Here is an 11,466-nt window from a genome sequence, read left to right on the forward strand (position 1 = left end):
GTATCAGTGGCGAGCGGTGACTTTTTTAACCGGGTATGCTGGGTGGTGCGTCATGTAAAAAAATGCAGTTACGATGCAGTTACGTTGAATAGGTTTTTAGCTAATATGCGAGATGCTCGCGTTCTCAGTGTTAGTTTACTCATTTGCTTGCTCATGACAAATAGCAACACAGCGAAAAGTATTTCTAATATGCTGGACCTTTTATTGAGAGTAGCCCATATTTACCTGTTGAGACGTGCCTTCACAAGCACCTGTAAGAGCTTTTGTGACGTTTGAGTCGACGGAGGCGCGAAATGCGAAAGGTGCGTTTGCAAAATATGTTGTACTTTTGTATTCCGCTAGGTGCCGCTAGTGTCACACAAACAACATACTTCACCTTTAAACGTATCAGTTTAGGACACAGATCTAAATCAGACACGACAAATAAAAAACACCATGGTGTCAATTTAAATGTATGCCAGAAGTACTTTTTAAATTAATAATTAAAAATAAGTATAACATAATTAGTATTAGCAGCCTATTATAAATAAAAAATGAAATGTAATTATAATAAATACAGGCTATAATAAATAAAAATATCAGTATTCTTTAAAAAATAAGTTGAAATTATGCAAACTGATGACTTTAACAAACGCAAAGACTATCGATTAACGTCCTCTGATAGGCCTAGTTACAGTAGGACTGTCTTAAACAATTTATACATTTTCATAAAAAAAATTCCCTATGGAGAAAATGAAATATTATAAAAAATAGTTTTAGTTATGATTTTTTCCCCATTTGGTTAAGTCTAGTTAGTTATGTATCAAATACAATGTGATTTTCGGTGATCGAGATCTGGCAGCAGCTCATTTGTCCTCTTGTGCAAGCTATCAGCTCACAGCTTATCCTGCCATGTAATCCGCCATAGGCCAGCAAACCAATGAGAACGCAGGACAATGATGACGTTCCATAACAAAAGCGCGAAGGCGCAAAAGCTGCTGTAGATCAGCTTACCCGGAAGTCTCCGTAACTGGCAGATTTAAAGAAATTTACCGTCGTTTGGCAAATTAGTAAATTACGGACAGTTACATATGCATTACCAATCATGTAGGCTTTATGGTACACCTCAAACAAGGGATTTAATAGTAATTTATAATGTTAATATTAATTGCTGAGTCCACGAATGGCTTGGGTATGCAGAGCATTCGCAGCTTATATGGACCGAACGCCACTGAGATATATATACCTACCTATATATATATATATATATATATATATATATATATATATATAGCTTATGTTATTTAGCATTTTATAAAGTAGAACAAAAGTTAGAATAAATAGAAATACTGTACCACTACTTTCACAAGTTTGATTTTATTCTCTAAGTATACAGCAATATAAATAGTAAAAGTACATGATTGCAGTAAAATTAGGAATAAATAAAAAAATGCTGGCCTGTCACAGTTTCATGTACTATATCGTACAAGTCATTAAAAAAAATCATTTTTCATTAAGTGCACATTTACATACAGTTAACATCCATGTTAAAACAGTATAGATTTCAGTGCCATCACTATAAAACTTGACAAAAGAGAGATGGTTGTGGTAGAGCTACTGGATGTGGGTTTGACAGTCATTGGACTGATTGTGGTCACTGGGCGTATTATATTAAAAGGGCACTTTGCCCTGTTTCCTGCCTTGTCTATCACAGTAATCTGCACATCGTGGAAGCAGCAGGAACCAATATATTTCACAATGGTTGCATTGTAGCCATTTTCATCTACAGTTGTATCAATGAAGATGAAAAATGTAAGGTTGAATTCGGTAGAGTCAGTGGCAGAAAAAGTGGGGTGATCAATTCCTGAACCAGCACCATCTGACATGATGTAAGTCACTTCCCAGCTTGCATTTTCACATGACAACGGACAGTCCAAACTCTCATTTACCACACGGCACACTGGTGGAGTAAAATCAGTGACCTGAAGGGAAAATACAGCTGCATGATATTTCTTTCAGTTAAATGCCACAGTAACTTTATATGTGTTTAACTTGTACAGTAGCAGTACAACTAATCTAGAATAGGGAATCAGCATACATCAGTACAGATAAAATGAGGCACTTGTATCATCTTGTCTTTCTCTCTCTACCTCAAACATTTTCATTGCTTTTTCAAATTTTTCATCCTCAGTGGTGACATCATGGTATGGAAAAGCCTGTGAGCATCCAATCAGCATGCAGAGAAAGACCAGTTTCTTTGCAATATGAACCATTTTGTTAATCTGTGAAGAGATTTTAAGAATAGATTTAGATGAAAGTTTTCAGGTTTCACTCAAAATCGTATGGTCTAAAACGCAACTGTCAGCATATTTTGCTGCAGGACAGTAACTGTCATCTTTGCAGGAATGTAAAATGAAGATTCTACAAAGGAACATTTCTCTTTAGTAACATGTATATAGCAGGCACAACATTGATGCTATATCAATGACTAAACATGCATCACCTTTTTTTTAATAGTCCACACTACAACGCAAAAACAAATTTATCCAATTGGGAGAGCGTTTTCAAAAGGCTTTGTCTTCATTGACAAAAAAACGAAGAGAAAAAGATTTTCAAAGAAAAACGTATTAGTGTGGACAAGGCCTTAATGTATTGTTTACATACACTGCTCCGTTTTATTTCTTGAGGCCATGAAACGGAAGTTGTGATGTATATCAGAGTGAAACAGCTTCTTAACAAGAAAAAATGTTGGGCAGGCCGGACTTGATTTTGTCTATTGAAAACTGATTGGATCGTTGTGATTTGCAATTGCTGTGATGTCATGTGAGTGACAGGTTGTCCCGCCCTCATGCCAGTGAACACGTCATCAGAGAAGAGATGTCACTGCAAGAGGGAGGGGAAGTTATTTTGATTATGATTATGATAGTACTGATTAAGATTTTTATTTCAGCCAGGTCGCACACTGAACAAGCTGTGCCCGCATCGTCACTGCCTGTACATTTGCCGGCAGCTATGGGGTTGGGAATTGAATTCCAATTCTGGAATCGCATACTTAAGGTCAGGAATCTATTTCTATTCCGCTGATCGATTCCTGCACAATTAATGTGATTTTCAACAATTCATGCGCAAGAAGATGGACTCTACTCCGAATGGACAAATGCACACAAAATTGTCAAAATATCCTCATAAAGTCACTAATTTTGAGTGAATAGCTTTAATAAGATTACTCTATATTTTATTTATAAAAAGACTATATGCTGTGTTATTTTACATTTGATTATATTTGTTTTCTTCCACTTTGTTCAGTTGTAGCCTATTTATTTGTGCTACTATAAAAAAAAAATGTATTTTTTATTTTATAACTGACTGTTTAATTTTCTTTATTAATGTTTGAAATGTATATTAGTAAGTTGTTTTTGCAGATACATTTTGTTCAAACCTAAAGTTCCTCATGTAAGTGCTCTTGAGGCTGCTGATTTTTGTTCGTGGTTTTCAGCTGTAGCAAAATGTTTTGCAAAAAGATGTTTGATATATAAATGTTCACAGCTTTACAACACTTGTAAAACAATCGCACAAATGTCAAAGCAAGGGCAAGAACTTTGAGATATATTGCAGCTGGATAGGCCTACTATTGGAAATTTCATCATACTGGATTTTCCATGGTCTTTCTGGTAGTAAGTCACTTCCTGAAAGCACACGCATCTTGTTGGGGTAATTTTGGGTAATACGTAATACGTAGCTACGTCTCACACGGAAAAACCGGTATGGCAAGCCGTTTTAGCATTAAATACCCCTGTCAAATCTCATTTAAAGATATCTGCAATTTAATTATGGATATCTCAATCTGATTTTTGACTAGGAAGACTTTTTCTTTGGAGATATCTGCATTTAGCTTTGTGACTAGGCAGAATTTCAATTTAGATATCTGGAATTAAAGAGTTAGTTCACCCCAAAATTTTATTTCTGTCATTAATTACTCACCGTCATGACATTCCACACCCTTAAGACCTTCATTCATCTTCAGAAAACAAATTAAGATATTTTTTTGAAATCCGAGAGGTTTCTGGCCCCCCATAGAAAGCAATGAAATTACCACATTCAAGGTCCAGAAAGACAAAATAGTCCACGTGACCACAATGGTTCAACCCTAATGTTATGAAGCGACAAGAATATTTTTTGTGCGTAAAAACAAAGCAAAAACAAAACAAAAATAACAGCTTTATCACAGTTAAAATAAAATATGCCTATAAGTTTAAAAATAACATATTAAAAAAATGCACATTAAAATAGAAAATTATAGGCCTAATAACATATCACATCTTGGTCCAGCAATAAAAAGGCACCAGTACAATGTTGCTTAATATGGTAATACTTACCGTTATAAGTGACAAAATCTCAGTAATGATAAAAGTAGTGAAATCTCAGGTAAGATTCTGCACCTCAGTTCCAGTCCTTGTCGGTTCCAAATTATTTTGAAGACATGTATTAGTTAGATTTCCAAAACTCTCAGACACACCCAGGCATGTCATCACAAAGTCATCAGAGCTGGTCAGTGGAACATATTATGGGATTGCGCAATATGAAGTGAATGTTTAACCTGCTGGGACCAACTGTAAAGTACTGTTTAAGTGGATATTGCTAAATTTTAAATGAAGCAAGGCAGCCTGTGACAGGAAGTGTGGAATAATGAACTATTTCAAAAAATGTTTTACTTTATCACTTTCTTTTTCTTATGTCTGCTTTTTATTGCATTTGTAACGTGGCCTAACTGAGTCATTGTACAACACATTGGTCAACTGATATTGTTTTTAATTGTGCTTTATAAATAAAGTGAGATGGTTAAATCTCGTCACATGCGTCGTGGTGCTCACGTGTACAGCGTCAGCCAATACTGAGCCGGCGTTCAGACGTAAACACGGAAGTCTGCACTGCGTTCACTACAGGTCCCATGTGTGACGTGGACTCATACAAATAATACAGGGACATTATGGACTCTAACTTTTTATTTGTTTTGTTAATAAAGGGAAGACTGAAGATATAGAGAGCTAGGCTATTTAAGTTAATGATCACAGAGGAATCAAGATTACAGTCAAAGCCTCCGCATGGCAACTTAACGAAAGACTTATCACAATTGTATAATAAAATTACGCCATCAGTGATGCATACAGCTATGTGGACATCTTGCGTTTATTGCTTCCTTTGGCTTTTCTTCATATTATGTCAAATTAAGGAAATTGCTCAATCCTCAGGAGAACTCCAGCCCCCATGTGGACAGTCTTAGAATTGTAATCCTGGAGTGCAAGTAACCAAATAAATTTGGTCCTCCAATAGGGGGAGATAAAAGACAAAAGAACACACATTGATCAGGTTTTGCTCAAACTTGTGGAGCTTATGCAGCTCAAGTGCTGCTTCCTTTAAAACAAACTGATATTAAGGAATTCTAAAATTCGTGTAAATTAATGTTTGCAACTCAAACAACTGTTTGGTTATTCTGTTAAAACAACTTGTAATTAAATATTTTGTATTACATAAAAAATATAAGCATTTTCATTAGTGGTCAGGTAATGTATTAGGCCTGTGGTACTTTTATGCCATGCTTAGTTGGCCATCAGTCTTTTGCATCTGAAAGACTCAAATATGACAGCCAAAGTCTCTGCATTAGAGATTCAGTCTCAGTGTATCACATTTTAAACCCCCTTGCACTATATATTTTTGCACTATTTACTGATGTCTAGATGTGTTGAGTAAAATCTCTTTTTCTGTTTTAGTACTATGTGTGGGATTATCTGAACTGAACAAAAGAGATTATTCATTCAAAAAACAAGAAAGCATCTGAGCACATTCACTGCTCTCATAGTGGTGAATCCGCAGGACAAGTGATCTTGAGAGAGTCAGACTGCCCTCTGCCCTCTGATGTTTAATTCATCTAAACGAGACAGTTCACCTGTCAAGCATGTCTGGGTCAAGATATAATCTCTGGCCCTGAACATGACACACAAAAAAATAATCCAATCAGTTGTTATTATTATTATTATTATTATTACTTTTCCATATCTTTAAGAAAACTATGTATAGGTGTTTTCCACAAATAGACCCCTAAGCCTTTTTTATTTTTGGTTACACTTTATTTTAAGGTGTCTTTGTTACACCGTAAACATTTAAGTACTGAGTAATATTAATTAACTACATGTACTTACTATAGGGTTAGGATTAGGGTTTGGTTTAAGGTTAGTTGCATGTAATTATGCATAATTTATAGTTATTACTATAGTTACTACATGTAACATATGTAACAATGACAGTGTAAAATAAAGTGTTACCCTTTTTTTTGAAAATGTCATAAAGGAGATGCTTAATCTTAGTAAGTCAAACTGAATATTACCAGTATGAGCTTTATAAATTAGAATATATTTAATTTCCAGAAATAAAATTTAATTAAACATCAGATTAATTTTTTTCAATAAAAAATACATATTTATAAATATAAAGAAATAAATTTATATCACACTAAAAAATGCTGGGTTGTTTCAACCCATGTTTGAGTCAAATACTGTATAGACAAACCCAACTGTTTAAAAAAAAAATTAATTTAAAAACTCAGACCAACGTTTGGGCTTGTCCATATTTGACTCAAACATGGGTTGAAACAACCCAGTATTTTTAGAGTGAGAATAAAGAAATAAAGTTTCCATAAACTATAGAAAAATATTTGCTTGAGTGTCTTAATGTCATGGTTTGGTTGTGTATATGAACGACGAAGGTGAATCAAATAAACAGTCTTTAATGACAAAAGGCTCAGGAGAACAGAGAGATACAACCAAACTAACATCAACGTAACACTGACGAGAACAGACAGAGAATGAAGGAGTTACATACATGGAACAAACAAAGGGAACTAATGAGATGATTAATGAGACGACAGGTGAACATAATGACTAATCAAACAAACTGAGAAACCAGCGTCCCAATATCCATACTATCCATCCTAAATAGTATGTGAGATTAAAATAAGTGTGTCCCAAAGCATAGTATGTTGAAAAGAGTATGCCAAAAGTCCCGGATGGTCTACTATTTCCAGTAGATTTTTGAATTGTGGATCCGTGCACACTATAAAGGCTAATATTGCCCACAACCCATTGGGCTTTAGATGAGGATTCAGTTCAAAACTACAAACACGAGTAAAAAGTGTTAAAAAACTACAAAACATGGCGGATATGCACGAGCGATGGTGAGAGGTTTGAGTGACTAATAATCAGTTTAACCTGATAGAAAATATTTATTTAATGTTATCCGTGTTATATTTCATCTGCAATACCAATGTGGACTTTAATAAAGATCCGATTGGCCATTAGCTTTTAAATGCATCATTATGCATATGAGGAGAGTTCTCCACATGAAAGACCCACGACTGCAGATCAACGTGCTACTGCATTTCTCTCCGATACAGTAGGAAATTAACTAAATGAAATGTGGTGGAGGATGTCAGATGATTGACAGGCCAGTTTACGGTGACAGGATGCGACAGAGAGCAAAGACGCAATTGTATGACGTGATTGTATGTCCCAAAGCTTGTCTACTCTTCTGCTACACACTCAAAAGTATGTACTTTTTGTTCACAAAAAGAGTACATACTTTTAGGGCGTAGTAGAAGTAGGCGAATTGGGACACAGCACAGGTCACAAGAAATCAAGGAAGAATGCAACAGAACAGAACAGAACAGAACATATGACCAAAAAGTAACACTTAATTTTAAGGTAAAATTTATTTTTCTTTGTAGCGTGCACACTTCTTTGGATGCATGCAATCTGTCAGACACTGCTGTAAATTATTTTTTAGCAATTAACATGAATTAATAATTAAAAATATTTTAATTATACAATATCAGTGCATCAGATTATTTTAAAGTTAAAATGAAGTTATTTAGAAGTTAAATAAATGTGTTGTATAATTTTAATTGTTTCATAGTGAAGAAAGGTCAGGACCTCTGCAGTGGGACAGGCCCAAATCTACAAGTGGGCCAAAGGACACAGACTTGATGTCTTTGTACACTATTTGTGAAAAGTGCACGGCTGTTTTCTAAAAGATAAATTGTAGGTGGAAAAGAAATTAGATGATAATACTTAATGGTGTGTGTGCTCTAAACCTGATCAAACAGATATTATAGAAGGCTGAGATGGCTGTTCATGCATTTATTATTTCTCACTTAGATTACTACAACTCTCTATACTGCGGTATTTCTAAATCTCAATTTACTCGCCTCCAACTGGTCCAAAATTTATTACTTTTTCTACAGAAAGTCGTAAAGGGATTGCATCACTCCAATTCTAAGGGCTCTTATCGGCTGCCTATTCAATTCAGAATCTATTTTAAAATTCTCTTATTTATCTTTGCATAACTAAGCTTCCATAGTTGAACTGCTGCATCCTTATACCCCCTCCAGAAGTCTAAGATCAAGTGACCAGAACCTTCTTTTGGTTCTACATTCCAGACTGAAACGTAGAGGGATCGAGCTTTCTCTGTGATTAGGCCATGGCTATGGAATAACCTGCCTTTAGAGATTATTGGCACCTCCCCTGATGATTTTAAGTCTCTTTTAAAAACGTGTCTGTTCTCCCTGGCTTACAAATTTTTTTTTTTTTTTTTTTAAATGTGTTTATATTTGGATTTTTAATGTGTTCTTTTTTGTACTGCACTTTGGTCAGTCTTGTGGCTGTTTTTAAATGTGTTTTATAAATAAAATGAACTTGAACTTAATATTTACCAGTTACACCACAATAAGACATGTGCACATGTGGCATTTAATATATATGACTGATCAATAAGCAATAGATCCTTCTACTTTACAAGATCTAATTTCTCTCTTTTCTTATTTATACTCAATTGCCCCTTTCCTTACCCTTTCAGTCTCTCTTTTCTCCCTTAACATCCCTACATTCCTCTCTCTTCTCCTACGTTTTCCCTAACATTTGATAGACTGCAATTAGATATCCTTGTAAAATCAGCAGAAAGAGTCGTTACTCAATCCTGCAGTTTACATTTCGGTTTTGTCGTCAGTCAATTGCATCCCCTCTTCTCCCCTCACCCTGAGTTCACTCCGTCTGACGCACAAATACTCCCCTATTTTATCTCCTCTTTCATTTTCCGTTACTGAGCTTTCTCTTCTTCTCTGACTGAGTGTAGCTCTTTATCCATAAATTATACATCAGGTGAAGGTGACAGACAGAGAGAAGATTTCATGCTATAATCATTAAATCTGCTTAAATATGAAGGGTTAGATAAACTGAACAGAGTAGAGGTGTTGGGAAATACATTTAAATACACTGATCAAATCTGAAAGATTAACAATGTTAAAAAGAGGCAGGGACCACAAATGTGGGCATTTAAGCCGTCTAAAATGAGGTCACCATTGTTTATGTCCTATAAAAATCTGCTGTAAGATCGCTATATATATATATATATATATATATAGTGTGTGTGTGTGTGTGTGTGTGTGTATCTGTTACTGACGCAGCTCATAACATAACTTGACATAATCCCAAATAAGCTGCATTTCAGGAAACAAGTAAACCTCAGAAAAGGCACAGGTTGCATGTTTTGAAATATATTTAAAGGTTCTAGTGCATATCTAGTGTAAAATGATGTGGTGAGAATACTCTTAAAGGAACACTCCACTTTTTTGAAAATAGGCTCATTTTCCAACTCCCCTAGAGTTAAACAGTTGAGTTTTACCGTTTTCGAATCCATTCAGCCGATCTCCGGGTCTGGCGGTACCACTTTTAGCATAGCTTAGCATAGTTCATTGAATCTGATTAGACCGGTAGCATCTCGCACAAAAATGACCAAAGAGTTTCGATATTTTTCCTATTTAAAACTTAACTCTTCTGTAGTTACATCATGTACTAAGACCGACGGAAAATGAAAAGTTGCGATTTTCTAGGCCGATATATGGCTAGGAACTATACTCTCATGCCTGCTGCAGCCATGGTACGGCAGCAAAGTTCCTTGATTATTACGCTGGAATGAGAGTATAGTTCCTATCCATATCGGCCTAGAAAATTGGAACTTTTAATTTTCCGTCGGTCTTAGTACACAATGTAACTACAGAAGAGTCAAGTTTTAAATAGGAAAAATATCGAAACTCTTTGGTCATTTTTGAGCGAGATGCTAACGGTCTAATCAGATTCAATGAACTATGCTAAGCTATGCTAAAAGTGGTACCGCCAGACCCGGAGATCAGCTGAATGGATTCGAAAAAGGTAAAACTCAACTGTTTAACTCTAGGGGAGTTGGAAAATGAGTCTATTTTCAAAAAAAGTGGCGTGTTCCTTTAAAGGGGCTATATGTAGAATTCAGAAACTCTTGTTATTAGCGACAGCAGTGGCTGTTAAGTGAACTGCAGCGGGCAACTTATTGCTCATGCTCTCACTCGTGCACATGTAACATACAAGAGACTGAACATAATTCAAGGCCCTGATATACTCACAGCAAAGTTCTTTTTCGTTCTTCGCTTTGAAGTAAAAAGTTGGAAACACCTTTGCAGCGAACATCCCGACGCCATTCATGCTGCTGAGAGCAACGTTTAGATGAATATGTAAGTATGTGCTGCTCGCCTTCCTCTCAATAACAAAATAAACACAACAAAAATGACAGCGGTGAGAAAGCAGCAGTTAAGAAAGCATCTGATCATGGCAATGTAGATTTGGACATGCAGATGTTTCCACCAGTTCTGTGATTCACCAGCATTCAGTATCTGCTCTCAGAAGAAATTTTGTCAGGCCATATTTTAGTTTTATTATTCTAATTTTATTTTCATAAATTGTTACATATTTTCTCTCACCTCAGAAAAACACACTTTCTTGACCTGCCAGATGTTGTGCTGTTGATAACTATATTTAAAAAGCATATTATCTATATATCCTTTGAGTTGGTGAAAAGAAACAAATTTTATTGTAAAGGAAATTTCAATTTTGTGACTGACTTTTTAATTACATATTTTAAATAGCAAATTCTGGTCATCAGAACATTAAAAGAATTATAATTCGATGGTAATGAAATTACATACATATTACGTTGCAGTTATGTTGCCAATAAGTCATTAATATTACCAAAGCATTACGAATATTTTACTTAAACGGAACGTTCTTTCTTGGTTATTTTATAACCAGACCGTACTGACGATGTTGTGAGCTGGGCAGAGGTTAAACAGGGGTGTCAAGTGATTGAATATAACTTTGCGGAAGTGATTACATAAATGTGGGCAGAAAACTTGTCAAACAAGAAGCAATCCTTGTGAAGTCCTCTCAAAGTTTAGTGACAGGATTTAGACAAAATTAATGTTAAGGATATAAATATCTTATGAATGACACAATTTTCTAAAATGTTTTCAATTCAAGTTTGAGATGTATTTGTACAACAAATGTTGCAAAAATATTGTGAAAACGTGTTAAATTATTTTCTATTTGAAGCATTTTTTTGTGATTCCACTTT

At 35.1% G+C, this 11,466-nt stretch overlaps 1 long non-coding RNA gene across 1 annotated transcript; it reads right to left on the reverse strand.

Annotated features, from left to right (window-relative positions):
- Positions 1-1,337: 1,337 nt before the first annotated feature.
- LOC127525643 (uncharacterized) lies at positions 1,338-4,601 on the reverse strand. Its single transcript, XR_007933389.1, has 3 exons — positions 4,356-4,601; positions 2,130-2,261; positions 1,338-1,961 (listed from the first exon to the last, which is right to left on the reverse strand). It is a non-coding gene; the product is annotated as an uncharacterized LOC127525643 (long non-coding RNA).
- Between the last annotated feature and the right edge of the window lie 6,865 nt (positions 4,602-11,466).

Source organism: Ctenopharyngodon idella, chromosome 14 (genome assembly GCF_019924925.1).
Source record: "Ctenopharyngodon idella isolate HZGC_01 chromosome 14, HZGC01, whole genome shotgun sequence".
NCBI lineage: Eukaryota > Metazoa > Chordata > Actinopteri > Cypriniformes > Xenocyprididae > Ctenopharyngodon > Ctenopharyngodon idella.